Source organism: Chinchilla lanigera, unplaced genomic scaffold, assembly GCF_000276665.1.
Source record: "Chinchilla lanigera isolate Chin_1 unplaced genomic scaffold, ChiLan1.0 scaffold00075, whole genome shotgun sequence".
In the NCBI taxonomy this organism is placed as follows: domain Eukaryota; kingdom Metazoa; phylum Chordata; class Mammalia; order Rodentia; family Chinchillidae; genus Chinchilla; species Chinchilla lanigera.
The window spans coordinates 10929397-10951544 of record NW_004955476.1 but is presented as its reverse complement, the minus strand read 5'-3'; the positions used below and the strand labels follow the sequence as shown (position 1 = coordinate 10951544).

The window sequence follows — 22148 nt, the reverse complement described above, 5'->3', positions numbered from 1 at the left end:
GCCCAGGCCCGACGCCCCTCCGCGGCAGGGAGAGCGCAGGACCGTGCGCGGCTGGACAGCGCCTCTCTCGCTGCTGAACCCAAGGTCTGCGACACTGCGCTCCCCAGGGGAGGGAGAGGGTGACTGCTGCCACCGGCCTGGCCCATGAGCCTCCTGGGCCTCCAGGGAGGGGGCTCCGGGCCGATCCTGGCTGTCTGTCCCTGGCCGGCTTGGGTGCTGCTGGGGGCCCAGCCCATGGCCAGCCATGAGCACTACGACCCTCGCGTTTGGCCGCAGGCCCGGCCTGTACCAGCCCCCTCGCCTGGTCAGCCCGGCGCATTCACAGCCCTCTTTGTCGGAGGCTGGGACTCAGCCATTTTCTTTCTTCTCCCAGGACCGGCCTGTCTCCTAGGCCCAGTGGTCCGATCACCACAGAGCATTTCTTCCTGTGGGAGAAGTTCCTCAGAGCCAGGCAGGCCTGGGAGAGCAGGAGGCTGCCCGTGGGGGTAGGGGCCTCACGAGCACCCAGGCCCGCAGGAGGCAGAGGGGGAGGCAGCTTCTGAGAAGAAAGTGGGCCAGCCTGGGCTGTGATGTAACTGAGGCAGAGGCAGGAAAGTGTCCAGCCCGCCCAGAGAGGCAGGTGGGCCTGGGGCACACTGTAGGCCTGAGGTCTGGGGGCAGTGCAGACAGTTGGTGCTCAGCGTCCTGGGAAGCAGTAGTTTGGGGGACCCTTGGTGAAGGAAGGCCCAGAGCAGCGGAAGGCAGGAGGCAGCGTTCTAATTATGGTACCAGTAAAATGCTGCGGTGAGGAGCCCTGGGTGTGCGGGTGGTACAGCAGGAGCCACACCTCTACGCTGGAGTCTTGAGTCCATCGCAGGAGGCTGCCAGCCTGAGTGCTGGTGACGGGGGTCACCAAGGCACATGGTGTGGCATTTAGAAACCAGCCTGGGCCGCTGTGGGTGGCGCTGCCCTCTCAAGTCCTGGTGGTCACAGACACGCGTGCCCGTCTTCCCGCTGTGCTGCTGAGGGGCATGTTGGGGGACGTGGCCCCGAGTGTGTGCCTGGCCGCACAGTGGCTGTGTCCTACACCTGCCTTGTGTCCCGAGTGGGACAGGACCCCTGCCTGCAGCGCTGGTGGGCAGCATGGGCTGGGCCTGTGTCCGCTGCTGCCCCACGTGCATTGTCCTGGTGTTTCTTGTGTGGGACCTGCTTGCAGAGTGGCCATTAGGCAGCGGTGGAGGCCACATGTGGTGCCCCAGCTCCCTCCCACCCCATGTGAGCCCAGGGCATTTCAGCCTTCCCTGTCCTCTGTGTCCCCCTGCCCAGGTCTTTCTAGATCAAGCTGCTCCTTAGGTGGCTGGTAGGATGGTCTGCTGGCACTGCCAGCCCACAGGGGCTGGGCCGCTTGGGGTCAGCCGGGGTGGTGCACAGCCCCACTGCCCACTGGGGCAACCTGCCCCTTCCCTGCATCTTCAGCCTGCGTGCCTTGGCCCCGCGAGTTGCTGCTGCCACTTTGTGGTGGCTTTGACCTTGCTCTCGGCTGGCCTGGTGACGGCTGCTGTCATCTCCCTTCTGCCCAGGTGTGTCTCCTGCATGCTGCACAGCGGCCTGGAGTGCACCCTGGCTGATACTTGGCAGCCCCAGGAGACCCCTGGGCCTAGAGGCCCTTTCCAAGGCCCCAGGGTAGGGGTCTACCTGTGGGCACTCCACTGTTACTCCTGACCAAGAGATGTCCATCCAGGCCTTGCTGGGATGTGTGGTGAGGTAGTTAGGAACCAGAGCTGCTGGGACACACTTCTTACATCGAGGCCTGCCCAGAGCCTAGGGAGGGGTGCAGTGGTACAGGTCCCCAAGGGTGTGTGGCCTCAGGTAGGCCGTATGGCCTCAACCCTCTGTCCATTGGTAAATGAGCTGGGCACCTTTCTGCCTAGACCTGAGCTCCCCTGCCTAGGTAGGCCTTGCCCACCCCTGCAACCTTTGGCGTCTGGGCACCTTGTGGGAACAGGTGGCAGACAGGGCCCCTCACCTGCTGCTGGGCCTGTTGGGGATGGGGACAGGGGCTGATCTCCCAATCACCTGGCTGGGGTCACAGGCACAGAAGTGCTGGGCTGGGTTGCCAGGCTGGGGGGCCTTGACATCCCCTGTCTCCTTCAGAGGGACCCATGAGACAGCTGGTATGGAGCACTGGCGGCTGGTGGGGTGTAGGGGGGCAGAAGGATGGGACCTATGACAGGAGGTGTCAGATGGGTGTGACAGGCAAAGGTGGGACAGGTGAGGGGGAGACAGGTGAGAGGGGAGACAGGTGACAGGAGGAGAGAAGTGAGGCTGGGACAGGTGAGGGAGGAGACAGGTGAGACAGCCTACCTGGGCAGCGGAGGCGAGCCACCACCTCATCGAGGCCCTGCCAGGTGTGGCTGTGCTGGCCAGGTCTGTGCTCGTGCCCCATGTTGGGACCCTGGGCTGGGGCTGTTAGTAGCCATTTCCACTGCACTGCACACGCTGCGCTGCTGCCTGAGCCCTGGGGGTCTTGTTCCTGGCAGAGCCTATGAAGGCTGGGAGGTGACCACAGCTAGGGCTGGCAGAGGGCTCCCTGCAGAGGTGGGCTGGACTAGGCTTCATGCAGCCAGAGGCTGCCCTTCCCTGCCAAAGGTGACAGGGCCTGCCCTTGCTGAAGGTGGCTGCTGCCGGTGTGTGAACTCCCCCGTACCCCTGTGTGCCCATACTGGTCACCTTGCGGACAGCGTGAAGCCAGCAGGTGCTGCCCGTGCTAGCAGCCACCTCCCTGGAGCTCCATGTCCGTGCTGTGTCTGTGGAACCTCCAGGCAGCAGTGCACCCTGTTCTCACCTGCTGTGAGAGCTCTGCCCTGGAGCAGTCCCTCACGGCGCCAGGCAGCACTAGGGCAGAGTTGTTTGGAAGACCTGTGACTGGGCAGGGGAGTAGTAGACCACCCTCGTGGTGACTTAGCGGTTCTTTGGGGGGACACCCTGCAGGGTCAGGTCCTCTCTGAGGCAGCACCAGCGGCTGGCCAGCTCCGGAGAGAAGGCCTTGGAGCTTTGCTTGAGATACTGCGGGGCCGGGCTGCCCAGGCCCCAGACAGGATGGAGGTTGGGTGGGGGATAAGGCGGGGACAGAGCAGGGACTGTGCCAGGCCTTGTTCTGCCATGTCTGAGGGCCAGTGTTCTGAGCCCAGCTTCGGGAGCAGCCCCACCCGTGGCAAGGCATCAAGCCTGGTGGTTGCAGCCGCCTCCTTGGCCGCTGGCTGCTGGCCTTTCCCAGCTCCAGGCTGGGTCTGGGATTCCTCCTCACCAAGGGTGGTGACAGCATCTGCCCAGCAGCGTGAAGTCCCCTGGGTCACCCCTAAGTGTCCTAGGGATGCTGGCCTGCGAGGACAGAACCACCTTCCCTGTGGGCCTGGCCAGGTTTGGACAGATAGTTCTGGCCCTTGCAGTTCTGGACTGGCTCAGGGGGACAGGGCCGGGGGGGGGGTGGCCTGGGTGCCTTGGGCTCCCTGGGATGGGAGCTCCTGGGCCTGGGCATGGTCCTGGGCCTGTGGCGTTCATGTGCGGCCATCCCCTCAGGGCCCAGCCTGGGCTGAGGGTCCTTGGGCGGGGCTGGCCTTCCTGGCCTGTGGGCAGAAGCAGGAGGGCACCAGCAGCTGCCAGTCTGCGGTTAGCTGTGCAGGCGGGGGCGGCTCACATCAGCGAGGCCAGTGGCAGCTCATAGGGGGCGTTTCCTGGTTAGGAATGTAGAGTCTAAGACTGGGGCCCTGACCCCGATGGGGGGGGGGCTTGTGGGGGCAGCGTGTGGGCTGGGGTGATTGTGCCCAGTGTCCCAGGGATAGTTCTGGCTCCATGAGGCTGCAGCAGGATTGACTTATCCAGACAATGGCCGTGGCCTGGTCCAGTGGGGCTCACCTGGGCAAGGATCAAACTGGTGCAGCACCCCCTCCAGGAAAGCACTGGCTAGAGGTGGCTGCGGGCAGGCGGGTGACCCTGCTGCTGGGACCCAGGTGCCCTCACGGTGGAGCTTGTTCCACTTCTTCCTGGGTGGCTGGCAAAGCCCCTCCTTGTTTTTGCCACCCTCCTGCCTGGCCTGGCAGAGCCTGAGTGGTCCTGGGAGTGCTGGGCTGGGCATGCGACCTCAGAGCTGGTGGCCAGATGCCAGGACTTCCTGCACCACCCAGCTCCTGCTGGCCTGGCTGTTTCTGCTTTGGGTCTTCAGGGCCCTCCGCCTGCCCTGCATTGCCTTCTTCCCTGGTGGCAGGAGGCTTTGGGCCTGACCCTCCTTCCCCTGGGCACTGGCATCTGTGCCATCAAGGTGCAGGGCAGCCCGGGCCCCAGGAGCAGCTGTGTCCGGCAGGCCCCGGTTTCAGACATCCTGGGGTCTAGCCGGCCCTTGATGGGAGCCACACTGCAGCCAGGAGTCACGTGTTCCCCTGCTTCGGTTTCCCTCCTCTGAATCGGCCTAGGGATGCAGCTTTGTGTTGCCACAGGAACGCATTTGTCCAAGGGTGAGCAGGGCCTGGCTGCTGCAGCCAGGGTACCCTTGGCCTGAGATCATGGGAAAGGCGATGACAGATGGGGCAGCTGCTCCTCCCCCGCAGACGGGATTTCCTGGGGCCATTGGTGATAGGCAAGTGAGAGAGGGGATGGGGATGGTGGCAAAGCTGTCTGGCCAGCTGTGCCCAGCCAAGGGGACGCTGGGCCGGCACAGTCCCTCAGGGCCCAGCCCTGCCACTCGCGGGATGTCTCCCACCCTCAGGCCCCCAGCTGTGTCTCTGTACTCCTGCAGGGTGGCCTCACCCACCCCAGCCCTGTTTTCTGCTGTTGGGAAGGCAGCCGGGGGCCTACCTGCCCTGGGGCACCTAGCCTCAGGTCTGTGGTTCCCGGGGCTTCTGTGTGTTGGGGCTATCTTGGGAGTGCTGCGCCCAGCTCTGGGTTGAACATGGGCTGTGGCATTTCCAGCCTGGATGCAAAGAGGGTCCCTGAAGCCAGCAGGCCTCAGCCGCCAGCCACTCACGGCCTGGGGTGCTCCGCTCGGCCGCGTTGCTCGGAAGTGAGTCCCAGGCGGTGCTGCACCAAGAAGGGCTCTGTGCTGCCTTGGGAGCCACGGTGCTGCTGCTGTCCTGGAAGCTTACACTGCTCTCAGCACCAGCAGAAATCTCCAGGTGCTGCACTTTAACTTCAGGGTCTGATTCCTGTTACCATGCACCCCTGCCTGGGGGACAGCAGGGGACCCCGACTGCCTTCCTCCTCAGTGGCAACTGGTGCTCACCAGGCCTGGCCCTGGGGGCCATTCCCAGGGTCCTCAACCTGGTGTCAGCGAGGCCTGGGTTTTGGGGATGAGGTCTGTTCCTGCCACTGACGCTGGCCAGCGCCCTGCTGTGGGACCACCTCTCACTTGACCCCTGGCCCTGAGCATGGCAGAAGCAGGCACCACCCCGAGTCCTCAGATGGCTGAGGGTGGGCCCTCACACTGCCAGCACTAGGCCGGGGGCACAGATGGGACCTGGCTGCCTGTCTGGGCGGCAGGCCCCCTGCAATGGAATCTGACCTGTTTGAGCACTGCTGTGGGGTGGGGGTCTCTGCTGCTGCGGAAAGCTGAGGTGGGCTCCTGTAGAGGTAAGCCTCACGCCCCATTGCCTGTGCCACTGGCTGTTCAGGGCCCTGGGCCGTCCACTGACCTAGGGGACCCTGTCGGTGAGCAGGACCAGGACCAGCGTCCCTGTGCGGACCTGCCAGCTAGACATGTTCCATCTGAGAAAGACTGCTCTGGTCCAGCCGTGCCCCAGGCTCCTCCGTGCTGGGGAGCATGCATTAGTCCCTAGCTCCCACTGCCAACGGGCTTCCAGCACCTCCTGTCTGGAGTATGGGGCTCCCCAGCCCCATCCGAGCACTCACTGGGTCGCCGTTGGAGGCCCTGCACCAGGACCCCCAGGGGCCACTCTGCCCGGGGCCACCTGCGTCTTCTGCACCACATGAGCTCTGGGCCAACTCATCTGTGAGCACCCCATGAAGGCCCCAGAGGGCAGCTCCTCTGGGTGTCCTGCCTGCCATGCTTTGGGGTTCAGGTGTGGTGTGTAGCATTTCCTGTACACATGCATGTGTCAGTCTGACCAGGACTGTGACCTGGAGGAGTGGGCTGGACCTCAACACTGGGGGGCATGGGCTTGTGGGGGCTGCCTGCCTAGCTCATCCCTGGACCCTGGACCCTTGCAAGGAGAACTCACGCCCCGCCTTCCCCTCCTGTCCTGCCCACTGCCCACTGCCCTCTGCCGGGAAGGACTGGTGAGGCTGGGTGGTGCAGGCCCTGCCCTGTAGGTGGCAGAAATGGGGCCCAGAGCTGTCCAGCAGGGCCATGCTGAAGCTGTGGGCTGCGCCTCTGCAGCCTGCCCCTAGGCCCCTGCATCAGCTGAGAGAGTGGTGTAGGCCTCGGGGTCCTGGGTGAGCCCTAGGCCCTTCCCTCTGCAGCAGCCTTGGGTTCCCAGGCCTCCTGTGCACTCAGGCGCAGGCTGAGCTGCCTGGCAGAGCATGGCCTCCATCACAGTGGACTCTGACATTGGCCCAAGTCCTGTGTGCCTCCCACAGCAAGACATTACCTATGGCTGGGGTGGGTGTGCCCCAAGGGTGGGATTACGTACCATCTGTGATGTCTGTTCTCTGAATTTTGGGGCTCGTGGCCCCAGGGTAGGTGGCATGCAGCAGTGTGGGAGATGGCCTTGGGGTGGCCACAGGGTAGACAGGGCATGGACCAAGAGACTGGTGGTGGACGCTCCAGGGGCATAATTGGTTAGCGCGTGGTACTTATAGAGGCTGGCTGGGGGCTGAGTTGGGGGCTGCCAGCCCTCATCCTGCTTCCTGGCCCGGGAGAGATGGATGGGAGGCCACTGGTATTCCCCACCCGTTGCTTGATCCCAGTTCTGTGGGGCCCTGGGCCTGCTGGTTCACAGGCCAGCCCAGCCAGCTCTTAAGGGGCCCTGCTCATAGGGGGCCTTAAGTCCACTGGCATGCTCTCCAGGGGCCGGGGCTTGGATGGACTTGACTGGGGCGGGGGTAGTGACTGGAAGCAGCTGACCATTGAGAAGGGGAGAGGCCTCGAGGCTCAGCTGTCCCACAGGAGGCCGAGAGGGTGCTGAGCCAGCAGGTCAGCGAGGGCCAGCTTCTGGGTCACCTGACGTGGCTCTGAACCATGATCCCCGGGGATTTACGCCCGACAGTGACACAGGCAGACTGAGTGGTGAGGGCATCTGCAAGTGGATGGCACTGTGTCCTGCGGGTGGGTGTGTGGGGGAGCTGAGGTTACTGTAATCTCTGGGAGGACTTGTCAGTGGGCTGGCTGGGGCTGCAGCGTGAACGGTGACACCCTGGGCCCAGTGTCCGTGCCAGCACTCTGCCCTCGCAGTGTGAACCCCTGTGGCCCGGGTGTTGTGTGCTGCTGTGCCTGGCCAGCTGGGTGCAGGAGGACACCAGGGTCTGCTGGTCACTTGGGTCGGTGGCAGCTCTCCTCAAGCCCAGGGAGGAAGGATAGTGGCCTCCTGCTCCACCTTGGGCCCCATCACTGGTTCATGGGCCCCTGTAGTGACCTCTGTATCAGGTCACCCTGATGGGGCGAGGGTGACAGTCATGCCAGGAGGACTTTTTGGGGTCCTGATTGACTAGCTGTTCTTTCCCAAGGCTCTCAGGTGCTAGTCCCTTGACGGTGGTGCCTGGGATGCTGTGTGCGCCTCTGCACCAGGAACAGGGAGCCTGGGCTCCAGGCCTTCATGCTGCCCGTGCTGGGTCTGGCTGTTGGCTCGGGGAGGGAAGAGAGACTGTACTGCTCAGGGCCATGGACCTGTCTGCCCTCTCAGGCCTGGTCCTTGTGGAGGGGTGTCTGCCCTCTCCTTGCGAGTCCGTCTTGGGACCAGGCCCTGCTGAACGGCAGCCGTGGGCATGCCCCCCCTGCTGTTGGGGCTCTGTGACCCATGGGAATCCTTGCTGGGCTCTAGGCCCCCACCTGGATGCTGAGCCTCTTCCACCCTGGGGGTGGCCAGCAGCCCCCCCGAGGCAGTGTCAGTGTTGGGTGCCCTCTGGTCCTCTTCCCATCTGGAGCCGAGGGCCCCTGTCTTACGGCAAGTGTGGCCACACAGGTGGCCCTTCTGCCATGTGACCTCCTGGCTTCATAAACCAAGCTTGTGCCAACCTGACAGTTAGGGTAGCAGGCAGGGTGCATGGTGTGGTGTAGGCTTGGCCTGGTCGAGCACCAGTTCCGGTGCTCGCAGCCTTTCCCAGGCAGTCGTGGGTCACAGAAAGACCCAGGCTGTGACACGTCCTGGCCGCTTCCTGGCATGTGGGTGTCTCTCTTGCCTCTCCACAGCAGGGATAGCTGTTCTTTGACCCATGCAGTGAGCAGGAGTCATGGTGGGTGGTGACTGTGGGTATGCAGTGTCTCCCACTGGGCCCCAGCCATCCTGGAGGCTGCCGTTGTAGGGTGCTATCTGCACTGGCCACACCCCTACCTCCAGCCTTTATATCCACACTGCACCTCTATGTCCCTGCCTCCTCCTGCCCCAGGCCCCCGAGTCCTCTCCCCCGCCCCCCATGCTATAGGGCTTTTAGGACTGAATGCCCTTTGAGGCGCCTCCCCCGACCCGGGTGCTGGGGTAGAGAGGGCTAGAGGCGTCCAGCACTCTGAGGAAGGCAAGTGGGGAGGGACAGAGGGTGCGGAACAGGCAGCACCAGCCCAGTGCTGGCCCGCACGGCAGAGGTGGCGGAGGTGGGCGTCTCCGGGTCTGGGTGCAGCCGCTCGCGGCCCCTCACTCTCTAGCACTTGGGGCCTGCTGCTGGTGTCGGGACCAGTAAGGCTGGGCACAGGCTCTGCCCTCCTCCCTGTCCTTCCTGCCTGCTGCCCGCTAAGCAGATTCTATTATTACCCAGGTGGAGATTACCTTGTGGCCTCCAGGACGGCGTGCATCCTTGCCATAGTGTGGGGCCTCGTGCCCCCCTGCCAGGGCTGTGCAGGGTGTGTGCCTGTCCATCGTCCCTCCAGTTCCCCCAGGAGGCTTGCTTCCTCTGCAGAGGGCATGGAGTGGCTGTGCCAGGTTGTCCTCAGCCACCGGCTGGCCCAGGCCAGGTGGGAAGTGGCAGATGCTGCTGCAGGGCACCCGTCTGCGGCCAGAGTTGGAGCGCTGCTTGGCTTCCTGGGCCTGCTCTCTGGGGCCTGCTGCTGTCACGGACTGGACACAGCCCTGCACGTACCCCCAGGCTCTGGGCAGCTCCGCCTGGAGCTTCCTGTGCCCTCCCCCTCAGCTCAGCCCCTGAAGCTGTCCCTAGTCCCTGGCTCCACCTGACCCCTGTGACAGGCCTGGCTGCATGACCAGTTCCTGTCTAGGTGTCCCTACCTGCCCAAAGGAGGTGGGTTTCAGACTCCAAGCCCGGCAGAGGGTGCTGGGGCATAGCAGCAGGGGCCAGAGGTGTCCCTGGAAAGGAAAGGGTGGGGACTTTTCTGCCCTTGGAGCCCCCACCCCCTGAGATTCCGGGGGTCCCGGGAAAGGCCAGGTCACATGCCTGCGGAGGATCCACGGGCAGAGAGAGTGAGCAGAAGGGGCAGCTCTAGCTCTGGCATGGCACATGGACCCTGCTGCTGGCTGTCCAGGGACTGTCACAGGGCTTGGGTAGGAGTGGCAGGTCCCTGCAGCAGTGGGATTGGAGAGGCTGGGAGTTGGCCATCTTGGTGGGCACAAGGTTGTGTGCAGACCTGTGTGTGCATGAGTGTGTGCATGGAGGTCTGTATTTGTGCAGATCTGTGTGTACATGGATGTGTGTAGGCCTCCGTGTGAGTGGGTATGTGTTCAGGCTTTGTGTGTGTATGTGTAGGCCTGTGTGTGCATGGGTATATATGGAGGTCTGTGTGTGTGTGCAGGTTTGTGTGTGCATAGGTGTGTGTGTGTGTGGTTTTGTTGGCCTGTGTATTCATGGGTATGTGTGTAACCATGTCTGTGTATGTGTGTAGGCCTGTGTGTGCATGGGTGTGTGTGCATGGGTGTGCAGGTCTGCACTGTGAGTCTGTGTGCGTGTGGGATGGCAGGCGAGGCTCCCTGGGGCTTCCCAAGGAAGGCATCCCCGACCTTGTCACTATGGCAACCCACCCCCACCCCCAGGGCCCTAGAGGAGCGGGGCCTGGCAGGTGCAGAGCAGGAGTAAGCAGCCACGGCCTGGAGCACAGTGGGGAGTGGAAGCGGGTGTCTGCTGGGGCCCTGGCCAGGCCCTTGGAGTCCCCCACCAGCCACCTCTGCACTTCGCAGCCCGGCAGTTGGCCACCCCACACTCCCCACCTGCTCTGGGCTGGCTACCACTTTCCTTGCAGATGGTGAGAGCCCGGGGATCCTGGTGTCTGGCTCCAGCCAGGCACCCCCACCCGTCTCCTCCTGGGGTCCCTGGCCGTGTAACCCGGCAGGTGACTTAGGCTCAACACCTGCTCCCAGGGCCTGCTCTGCCGAGCTGAGGAGAGTACAGCAGCCCTTATGCGGTGAGGAGCGGCAAGGGCCCCTGGAGGTTCCACCGGCCGGCACTTGTGTCAAGCTGCAGAATGCATTCATAGCGTTGCACGTGATGGCCCGGTTCCGCGGGTCTCCAGGAAGGCGCTGCTGTGTGGCTTGGCCCGGGAGATGGGGAGCGTGCGCCAGGCCCGGCAAAGGGACTGTGCGCTGCCCATTCCTCTCCAGTTCCCGTCCCTGCGTCCCCAGACCAGGGAGCAGGACAGGCTAGGGGGCATCCCTGGCGGGGTGCTTGTCCCTGGGAGCCCTGCTTTCCCCTGTGCCTTTAGGGCCTGCTCACCTCTGCCTGGACAGGGTGGGCTGCTGCTGCCTCACAACAAGGTTGTCTCAGGCTGGCTCTGCAGTCACCATGGCAACCTAGAGCTAGTGGGGGGCTGGGCTGGCGGCCACCAGGCTGAGTGACAGCCTAGGAGCAGAGGAGACCCCTCTCCGCAGGCCCTCACATTCCTGAGTGGCTCCTTCTCACTGTGTTAATGGTGCTGCATCTGGGGGAATGGGGTTCTGACCCTTGGGTGCCAGAGTGCACCCATGGGGCCCAGGATCTCCCGAGCCCCCTGTCCCACCCTTCTGCCCCCGCAAGGGACACAGGCTGCAGCCTCCCTGCCCTCGTGCCAGCCTGGGGACCCATGCTACGCAGCTCATGCCTAGGGAGTGCAGAACCTCCTTGGCTGGAGGGTTCACAGTCCTGCCCAGGGCAGCCTGGCCAGCCTCTGCCCTCAGCGCCCCCAACCCCATCTGAGTCCCGCCTTTGGGGGTGGCGTCCAGGGGCTGGACCACAGTCACCATTCATCCCGGGAGCCTGTGGGCCAGGATTGGGAAGTGGCCATCTGAAGGGCTGGGGACAAGGTCCCCTGGGGTATTCGCACTTCAGCTGTCCAGCGAGAGAGCTCTGTGCCCACCGTCTCCTTCCTCCTGAACCCTGAGTGCTACAGCCAGCCGGAGTGCTGGTCTTGGGGTGGCTTCCAGTCCAGAACTGACTTGGGCAGGTCCGTTTACCTGAAGACAGCCTTGCCGCACAGGCAGACCCAAGCCAGGCCCCTCCAAGAGACCCGCACTGTGCTGCCCCTGAGAGGGTGAGGTGTGCCTGGCGGGTGAGCTGCCCGACTTGGCTATGGTCTTGTGCCTGTACCCATCCTGGAGACCTGGAGAGGTGGCCCTGCCTCTGGGCCACAGGTGTGGGGTCACCTTGAGGCTCTGCCTGGCCCTAAGCCTGGGGGCGACCCTCGGTGTAAACCCCTAGTGCCTGGAGAGCCCTGTGCTCTGCAGACCCCCTGGATGCTGGGAAGGGGTCTCCATCGTTTGGGGGGCTCTAAGCTCCTGCTTTGTTCAGGGTTCAGTTGCGTGAAGCTCGCAGGGAAGCTGCTGCTTTGGACAATCACCTGCCATGCCCTTGGCGTGTTTAAGAACAGTGGAGGGGTCGGGAGGGTTTCTGTGGGCTGGCCGGAGCGCTGCGTGGGCGGAGGCCTTGTCTGCCCAGTCCACACAGCCTGCCCTTCTGCCTGGGGTAACTGCATGCCCGGGTTCCTGGGGCACCCATGTGTCTGAGTGCACCCAGAAAATTGCATTCATGAAGCTGGAGAGGCCGGGTGATGGATGGCGACAGAATGCGGCTGTCGTACAGAGGGACAAGGGACGTTCTGGGTGATTCGAGTGGCCCTCCGGATGGGGGACAGTCCTGCAGGTGTCATTCAAGTCCAGGCCACATGCTCCTGAAACCTAGGGGCGTCAGGAAGCAGTGGGCAGCTGTGCCAGGGTCAGACGGGCGTCAGTTCTGGGAAGGGCCATGAGCAGGCACAGGGTGGGGTCCCAGGCCGTGCTGCTCCTCCCTGTGTGATCCTGGGGGTCCCTGAGGCTCAAGGGTTACGGTGAGCACCCAGGCCTTGGGCGCTGGGAGGATAGCAGCACCCCAGGAGCAGCCAGGCTTCTGGGCTGCTCTTGAGGCCTGGGGCATGGCACAGGACCTGTGTTCTCTGGGTCCTGGGGCCCCTGGAGTTCCCATGGGGCAGCAAGTGCAGGAAGAGCACCGGTCACCCCCTTGTCCCCCAGGCGCCCCAGCTAGGACCCTGCTGCCTTGGGGTGGACCGTGGAGGGCTGGGTCTTCCAGGGTGTCCTTCCCTGAGGCTGGCAGACAGGTAAGGGAGCAGCCAGCCACCTCCTGCAGGTGTCGCTCGGACTGGTAGGTGTGAAGCAGGTGGCCGCAGTCTGGAGCCTGGGTGGGGCGTGGCTGGTGGGGCCCAGGAGCTGGCCCAGTGCAGGGGGCCAGAGGAAGGGTGGGGCAGGAGCCACAGATGCTGCCTGCCTGCTCTGCTCCTGTTGCTATGGTAACAGATGGAGGTTTGGCAGGAGAGAGGAGGGGGAGGGCTTTGTGTGAAGCACTGGGGTTTGGAGACCAGTGGGATCCTTCCTCTGGGGTGTGGGGAGGGCTCTGTAGGGCAGGGGTGGCTCCTCTTCCTTCCAAGGCCTCAGGGGCAGGAGGCTGGCTCCATACGGGATCTGAGTCTCCTCTTTCCCGTCCACCCTCACTTCTGGAAAGGGGCTGTGCCCCAGCTGGAGGACCACAGTCTGTCTTTGCCCCACCATGGGACGCCAGCCTCGCCCCGCACAACTGCTGACCACAGGGCCGCCCACCATGGGGTAGAGAGCCAGCCAGCTGGAGGTCCTGTCCCAGCTGAGGGCAGGCCTGGGCCAGGCCATGCCAGTCACCTGGTCACACTCCCTCCCAGGCACCCTGGCTGTAGTGCAGGGACCTCCCCAAGGCCAGGCTGGGTGTGGCACCCTGGATTCTCACTGCAGGGTGTGGCCCATCTTGGGATGGAGGGTGAGCGTGTTCGCTGAGCACCAGGCTGTCACCTGTACCAGGTGGGGCCTGTCTGGGTAGCCAGGTGTGCGGTTCTGATCTCTGTGGGAGCACAGGCACTGGGCCCGCTTGTCGACCTGGGCTGGCGCCAGGGCCCTCCCCCACCCTCCCCCAAGAGGCAGCACCCTTGTGTCGTCCCTGCTGTGTGGGTCTGTGGGATGTGGGGTGGGTGCCCTGGGGGAAATGCTGGGGCAGAGTTAGGGTCTTTTCTCGGTGGGGACCCAGGTGAGAGTGACCCTGTGTCCAGCCGGCCGGGTGCCGGGGGGCTGGGGAGGGGCCCAGGGCACAGTGTAGTTGCACTCTCCAGAGTTGGGGTAGGATGGGGTCTGGGTAGCCCCCATGGTGTACCCTTCCCAACAGCGCTGCAGCCAGGGTAGGAGATGGTCTGACCCTGCAAATCTCCCTGGGGAGGATGGGGTGGTCTCTGTCATCACAGGCCTTGGGGGCCCCAAGGTCAGTGTCTTTCCAGCCTGCAACATGCACCTCTGGACAACCCCACTGCCTGCAGGAAGGCTTGGCTCCTGGGTGTCAAGTGGACCTCACAGGCCCTTGCAGCTGCAGTCCTCAAGGCTGTGGGCATCCCCATCTAGGGCCTTGGGGCATGCTGCGGGGAGTAGTCCCGGGGAAGGCTGGGGGTCCTGCAGGGCCAGAGCAGTGGGGTCTGCAGCCCCTGCCTCCAGGAGGAAACAGGTGTGTCAGGAGGGGGTGTCACCTGCTGTGAAAGGTGGTGGGATGCCAGGTCTCCCTGTCACCCCTGCCTAGCATCTGTGGCCAGGCAGGAGGCTGAGGGGCAGAGTGGCAGCTGTGGCTGGAGTATCAGGGCTCTGGCTGGTGACCCAGGAAGCTTCCACAGGTAAGGGAGTATGGCCGTCCCAGGGCTGGGCCTGGATGCAGGCTGCCTCCAGCAGTACTGGAGCGTCCCAGCCTGTCGTGAGCGTCGGACGTCTGGGGGGTGGTCTGAAAGGGGGCGCTGGGCACTGGTTCCAGCATGGGAGGAGGTGGTGGAGGCACGGGTCTTGTTGCTGGCTGGTGCAGGGCTGCCCTTCTGTGAGGGGCTTTCCTTCACTGTGGGCGCAAGGTTCTCTGGGGTGTAGGAGGCAGCCAGCCAGAGGGAGGGTAGCCGTGCACAAGGCCACGAGGGACAAGGCCCTGCAGCTGGGGGCTCTGAGGAGTTTGTGCATTTTATGCATGTGGGGCTGGGGCAGGGCTAGAGACCCAGTGTGGCCCCAAGCCATCTCCCTCCCAGGGGGCGAGGAAGGAGGCGGGCATGGATGCGGGCGTGGGAGGGCCCTGGCCTAGCAGAGTCCACGCAGGGCTTTTCTGCTGGGGTGGGGCTGGGGCAGCGGGAGGAAGTAGCTGCTGGGTGTGGTCCTGTGTGGGGGTGATGCTGCCGTGGACCCTGGGGTTGCCCTCTGGGCCTGCATCTCACCTGACTCTGCTGTGCAGTCAGGAGGGCGCTCAGGCCCAGGCCTGGCCGGGCAGGGTGCGGTTCTGTCCTCAAAGTGGGATGGAGTGGTGGCTGCATGCAAGGAGGCTCTGCCTGGAGCCCACAGGGCCTGCTCAAGACCTGGCTCTCGTGGCGTCGGGAAGGCAGGGGTGGGGGCCTGGCGTCTGGGTCGCATGCGTTCGGACAGGGCGTGTTTGCGCGGCTGCAGGGTTTCCCTGTGGAGCCCTGAGCCGCCTTTCCAGGGTTGTGCTCTTCGAGAGCTCGCTGTATGCGCAGCTCCATAAAAACACGGCCCTCGGCCCACCTGGCTCTTCCCCTTCCACGCTGCCCCTCCCCGAGCTCAGCCCTGCCCCAGCTGCGGGGAGGGGGCTTCCCTGGGACCGGCCTCCGGTGGCCCCACTCCGGACTTGTCAGGCGAGCCCCCAGCAGGCGCCTGCCCTCTCGCTCACTGGCTGGGCAGGCCCACACCTCCCCGCTGTCTGTACCAGGCTCTGCCTCTGTCCCCTGACCCCAGCACCTGTGACACCTGAGACCTCCCCAGTGCCAGGGTGGGTCCCCGCCCCCGCCCTATGGGCAGTGTTGTACTTTTTTCACTGTGGGCTGGCGTGGTCCGTGGGCAGTTGTCACCCTCGGGACTTCCCACTGGTTCTGGCCCTAGGGTCTGGGCCAAGAGCTCACCTTTGTGCCACAGCTGCCACATGGCGTGGTCATGGCTGTGTCTGTGTGTCCCTTCTGTCCACACATTGCCCGTGTCCTCAGTCACATTTTAGTGACAGCGTCTCCCTTGTTACTTCTTCGGCTGCCACCCAGGGCAGTGACCCTCAGGGTCCCAGGGCAGGAAGCCCAGGCTGCGCTGTTGCACTGTGAATGTGCTGCCTGGACACCTGAGCCAGGGCGCAGGCCGCAGGCCACGTCATCTGGGGTCACACAGAGGCAGAAAGCGGGGCCTGTTTGCTGTGCAAAGCCCTGGTTCTTTCTGCAGTGTTGCTGTTTGTGTGTTCACGTGTGCAGTGGGCCTGTCGCTTCTGTGTGAATTAGTGAGTTTCGCAAAGCCCGTTCTGGTTTAATGCAGTGAAGATGGGCGGAAGGAACCACGCAAGGAGAGCCCACTCACTTCCTGTTTGACTTGTGAGTTACTGAGTGGCCTCCTGCTGAGTGTCCCCTGCCCAGACCCCTCCTCGAGGGCTGCTACCTCGGTTGCCTTTGGGGTACTGTCCTGCGGGCATTGGTTTGTGTTGGGTTTGCAGGACTGAGCTAAGAAACACTTCTTGTGCTGGCTGTGATCCCCTCCTGGGCTGTGTCCTCCTGCCTGCAGGTGGGACGGTCACCGGGCCTCGTCCTCCTCCAGAAGTCCCTCCCCACCTGCTCTCAGGTCCTCTGACTTCGGGGTCTTTGTTCAGCCCGGTGTTGGGGTGTTTGCTGGAGGTGGAGGCCCAGATCTTCCTTGAGTGCTGGGAGGCCTGTGGGAAGCTCCAGCCCAGGGGCAAGGCCGGGGCGCCCTTCTGCTGTCTGTGCTGGGGCGGAGTTTCCGTCACTGCCCGTGTTTCAGGCCTGCCCTGCCTCGGGCAGCTGCGTGGGCCTCGGTGCCTGTGGGGACTCACGGCTCCTCTCCAGCCATCTTGCGCTTGCCTGCTTCCTCCAGCTCCGCGCAGTGGGGAGGGCGCTGAGCCACGCGCCGCCTTCTGCTTTCTCCGCATCCGTTTGCGCTGACCTCGGCCCGGTCCGGAGCTTCTTGAGCCCCTGCTGCTGCTGCGTGTGGTGTCGGCCCCTCAGGGCTCCCTGCACTGACGGCCCCAGTGCGCCTTCTGAACACACACGTCCGGCCCTTGCCGTGTGCCCCGTGGCTGCCGAGGACCGGCTTCTGCACCCCGACGCTGTGCCAAGGGTGAAGCAGAGTGACTTCGGTGTCAGGACCAGGCAGCCCTGCCACAGGATGCGGCCTGCTGTGGCCATGCGTTAAAAGGGTGACCGTGCTGTAGACACTTTTTCCTGCCCTTGGGGTTGGGCATTGGTCACCAGGAGAACCCAGGGAGTGTTTGTTGAGTGAATATACAAGGTGCGTTTCAGGGGGTGCGGGATGTCTGTGTGTGCCCTGGGCCGTGGCTCCGTGTGCCCGCTGGTTTGGGACAGCGGCATTTTCTGAACCCTCGCCCCTTCCCAGAGCAGGTTTGGAGCCTGAACACTGAGTGACCTTTACTGGGAAGTGCTGGGCTGGCAGGGTCCTGTGCCCAGCAGGCTACCTTTGGCAGTGGGGAGTTTATCTGCCCCATGGGCAACCCCAGATGGGGTTTCTCCCAACCTTGGGGTGGCTGCGCCCCAGGTGTGAGCAGCCTCCCTATCCCTGGCTTCAGCATTTGCGTCGGGTTGGGTCAGGTTGGGATCTGTCTCCCTCCTCTGGGCCATCCTGCCATGTTTGGAGGCAGGGAGGGGAGGCTCTTGGGAGGTGGTGAGGGGTAGGCTGTGGTGTAGGCTGTGGCATTTGTTTGCAGCTTGGTTGGTTTAATATGGGAGGCTGCTTCTCCGAGCACCAGAGTCTGCCAGCATGCAGGCGCCTGAGCACACTGGGTGGGCGGAGAGCGTGCCGTCCCTGTGGGCGCTCGGCTTCACTAGTCTCACTCTGCACCTCGGGGATCCCCAGCTGTGCCTGCCCCAAGGGGCCCTGCCGACCAGGAGACTGGGCTCCTGAACAAGGACGGAGGAGCCTCAGTTTCCCTGTCTGAGCTTCGAGAATGTCCAGGGAAGGGAGCCTGAGTCCTGACCATGTGGGGCATTGGTGGGACTGGGGCCAGGACAGTCTGCTACTCAGTGCCCGCGGGGAAGCTGGGCCCCACTCCTGCCCACAGAGCCTGGTGGGGTGGCTGGCACAGGTGCACTTGGGGGCCCCCAGAGAGAGCTATTCAGTCTGTGGCCACAGGAAGCGGCACAAACACGGTGTGGTGAGTGCATCTGTGAGCTTCTGGGGCTGTGTGGCTGGCACTCACACTGGTCCCTGGGCCATGGCCCCACATGGAGGTGTGGGCAGGGTTGGGAGGGTTGGGCCCCCCTTGGGCTTCGAAGCACTGGTGTCTTTGGCATCCTTAAGTCCAGGTGATCCTCCGTGGATGTCCATAACTCAGTGACCTCCCTAGAGGCCCTTTCCAGATCAGGCCACACCCTTGGGTTCCGGGTGTGTGGTGCAGATGTGCTCTTGGGGCCCTCACGGAGCCCCACGTTCCCATGACAGGCACTTGGAACTGTGCCCGAAGCTTTTACTCTTGGACTCTGAGGAGGGGCAGTGCTCCGGCCCAAGTCTTGCCGGGAGCTCAGGGGCCGCCTCCCACTCTAGGTACCCTGGGTGTCGGTATGGGGGTCACATGGGGGTCCAGCTACCCCCAGCATTTAGGAGCAGGGTATAGCACCCCCCCCCACCGGGAGAAGCCTGTGCTGCTTTGTGTCCAGTAGGGCCCCGGCCAGCCTTTCCACACAGCACCCTGTGGAGGCCTGTGCCCTGTGCCCTGTGCCCTGTGCCCTGTGCCCTGTGCCCTGTGCCCTGTGCCCTCCGCCCTCCGCCCTCCGCCCTCTGCCCTCCGCCCTCCGCCCTCCGCCCTCCGCCCTGGCTGGGCAGGCAGCGCTCAGCTGTGGGCTTCAATTTCAGGAGAGGTGGGGGTTGGCTCAGCACCTAAAAGGCCCAGGGGCAGCTGAGGCAGCACGTGCTGGTCTCAGTTCCTGGGGTGGGAACCTGGGGTGGAACCCGTGGCAACCCTGGGGTCCCCTGGATGGGAGGGGGTCGTGCAGAGGGGCCAGGCCCTGCCCAGGATGTGCACACTATAGGTCCTGGCTTGGGGCCTGGCAAGGGCAGCTTGTGCCTGAGGGCTTAGCTGGGCTCTGGCGAGGGTGGATGCGGGGCTGAGGCGATGCGGCGGAAGTCTGCGTGCGTGGTGGGGGCTCTCCCTGGGGAGTGGGCGCCTCAGGCCTAGAGTTAGGGTTAGAGTCTGGCTGCCCTGCTGAGGGGCTTGGCCTTGTAGGTAGCCTGCACCTCACACAGCCTGTCCTGTCACCGTCCCGGGCGGCTGGGCCAGTGTCTGGGCTCCGCATTGCGGATCAGATTCTCCAAATAGCCAGCATCACACTGTCCCCACGCAGCCCACGTGGCCCCAGGGAGCCAGCACTGCCGCCTCCACACCCACATGGCAGCCAGGGCTCAGGGAAAGTGGGTCAGTGCCTGCCGGACCATCCCTGGGGGCTGGGCCTCAGAGGGGCTGCTCAGGATGAGGGCTGCCAGGCTCCAGAGGCATGGCGGCCAGTGGGTGGGCACAGGGCGCTCTGGCGCACAGGGGCATCAGCTTGAAGTAGCCTCGGCTGACTCTGCACCATGGGGGACAGCAGCTGTCAGCTGCCCAGGCTGGGCATCAGGCACACTGGCCGCCTTCCTCAAACTGTGAGGAAGCTCCTGGCCACTCACCAGGTCCAAGGGCTCCTTTGCCACCTAGCCCAGTGCCCACCCCTGAGCTGTGAGAGGTCCGCTCCACGCCCTACGCCGTGCAATCGCTACCCACAAGGCTGTGTGGGAGGGCAGCCTAGTCCCGCGCGAGCTGTGTTCAGCACCACGGACAGCGGCCCCCCAGCTCTCCTCAATCCATGTACGCGGTCCTGGGGTGGGCCTGTCCATCTCCACATGCTCCTGAGGGCAGGCAAGGTGGGGAGGCCTATGGGATGACCACTCACTGGCCCCAGGCAGGAGGTCAGGGCCTGGACTGGCACCTTGTGGGGGTGCACAGGTCCTGGCTGTGTAGGGTGGTTCTGGCAGGAATGAAGACCCAAGATGACCCCTCAGCAAGGTTGGAGGTCCCTCGACCCTCCTAGCCTGCGGCAGATGGGCCTTGACTGCGCGAGGGGTGCAGCACAGGAGGCTTGCTGCCTTCGCAGTCAGAGGGGCCCCTTCCTGGCAGTGGTGCCAGGAGCTCTCTAGGGCCCAGGACAGGAATCAGGCGGGAACTGCTCCCAGCGGGGCTCCCTGCCAGGTGTGATGCCGGTCAGCCAGGGTCAGCTCAGGTGGTAGGTGACCCAGATGCCCTAGAGGAGGCTGTGGTGGGCCAGTCACGGAGCCCCTGCCCCTGGTCACTGAGTCCCATGGGACATGGGGTCACCAGTAGCCCCTAGCTCCACACCAGCACTGACATCTGACCCAGATCCAGAGCTGTGGCCCACCCCATGGCAGGTGAGGGCAGTGAGGCAGTGCCACAATCGGGATGGCAGGGACCTAGGGGCCCTGGGGAACAGGGCCTGGCCACGTTGAGCTGTCCACTGGGCTTGGGGCCCTGGGCTCTGAGGTCCCAGTAGGGCCTTTTGGAAGGACAGAGCTGTGGAGCCCGGCACCCTCCCTGCAGTGGGGCAGGCTGCAGCCGCCTGTGTGCCCATGCCCCAGCAGAAGCACACAGTTGGTGCCTGGGCCCTGCCCTGGCAAGGGCTGCAATTATCTGTGACATGGTATACTTTTCTCTTGATTCCAGGCTGTGTTTGTGTAAAGATGATAATTAGAGATAAACTCACAATTGGAAAATGAGCCCCAGCGTGTCAGAAGGTGGGTAATTAGGGTGATCCTCCCCCTAGAAGCTAAGTCCCGCAGCCCAGAAGCCCGGCCAGGCAGGAGGGCTCAGAACTGTGCAGCACACGAGCACCAAGCCCCAGGGGACCGCACGGCCATGGGACAAGAAGACACAGGCTGAGCTGCTGCCGGGACCCAGGAGGCTTTACCAAGGAGTGCACCTGCCTTTGTGGCTTCGTGGGGTGTGTGGGGGTGTTCAGCACCGTCATGCGGAATGGACAGGTGAAAGGAGGAAGAGGCTGGGAGGGAGCAGCCCAAATCCCAGGGCTCGGCCAGGACTTCCCTGAGCCATGGGAAGCCTGCTTGTCCGGGTGGAGGTGTGGGGCCCCGGGCTGGCCCTCTGTGCTGTCCCCAGTAGAGAGCTGACTGCCCCCACCCGCAGGGCCTCCTGGGGAAGGTGTGGGCTTCACACAGGGTGCAGCCTGTGATGGTGCTCAGCCTGGAGCCCCTCAGCAGATGTGCAGAGCAGCGTGCCTGCAGTGTCTCACCCCTGGGTTGGACGTGTCCATGTGCATGTGTGTGTACATGAGCGTGTGCGCATGCCCCTGCTGTGGGTGTGCGTGTGCGAAGTCCAGCATCCTGTGGTCCTTGAGTTGCTGGGTGGCTGCCTGGTGCCCAGGCCCCTCACTGTGAAGCTTCCTGATCCTGCTCAGGGCTGGACAAAGGCCATGTCCACCTGCCCCAGGGTGTGGCGGGATGCCGGTCCCAGCCTTGGCCTCGCCCTAGTCCCATGCGGGACAGACGCTAGCTCTTTGTCTGTGGGGCCTGACGGTCACACCTGAGGGGACAGTGTTTCAGCCGGCCACCGTGGCCTCCTCTGCCACCCTTCTGGCCCTGCCTGTGGCTGCACCCTCCGGGCTGGGTCTGGTGGGTTTGTCAAAGCCGTCCTCCTGTTGCTTGTCATAGCGGTTTCCTGCTTTTTCAAGCTTTGTTTGGGGATGTTTTTGCTGGACAGAGGTTGTGCTCAGTGAGCCCTGAACCAGCACAGTGGCAGCGGGTCCGCAGAGCTCGCGGTGTGAAGTGGGTGGCGGTGCTGGGTTGTGTGTTTCCTGTTGGTTTCCTCCCATCCTCCTGCTGCGAGCTCTGTGCTCTCCGACAGGGTGGGAATCACAGGCCTTGCATATATCAAAGGCAGCAGAGTGAGACGGCTTCCTCAGGCCTGGCTGCTCTGGTACTGGGGCCGGGGAGGGCGCTCTGCTGGTGACCTGGCCACGTGGGTGCTGGCACAAGGCAAGCTGGGGAGGTGACAGGAGCTCTTGGGGAGCCGTGGGAGCTGCTGCCCAGCGGAAGCGGAGCTGGGCCATGGTCTCCAGCCTCAGGTCCAGGATTGCGTCACCGTGCTCCACAGGGTCCAGGCACCGACCGGCAGGACATGGGCTGACGCTGAGGCAGGGACCTACAGCAGTGCAGGACGTGAGCACCAGACAAAGGGCAGGCTGGAGTGCATTTTTGAGGCATGTCACAAGTAAAAGATTAATTTCCCATGCAAGACAAAAGGCTCTTGCAAACCGATAAGGGAACCCAAGAGTGTGTACCACGTGTCCGGACACACGCAGGAGGCCAACCCTGGAAAGGGGCTGCATTCTGGTCCCAGTCCTGGAACCCGGGTGGCTTTCTGAGTGGAAAGTGATCCTACAGAGAAGCGTAGACGTGCCAGGCAGGACCGCCCGCTCAGACAGTGCCCTGGGGTGGGGCAGGGGGGGCGCCGAGGCCACAGAGGAGGCCAGGCCTAGCTGTGGCTGTGCT

The 22148-nt window shown here is 64.0% G+C and overlaps 1 protein-coding gene across 1 annotated transcript in view; it reads left to right on the top strand.

Moving 5' to 3' along the window:
* The window catches only part of Brsk2 (BR serine/threonine kinase 2), a 40030-nt gene continuing 17882 nt past the window's right edge, over positions 1–22148 (top strand). The window contains exon 1 of the mRNA XM_013502994.1: positions 1–84. The gene's annotated coding sequence lies outside the window, so the exon portion shown is untranslated. The remainder of the gene's footprint in view (positions 85–22148) is intronic.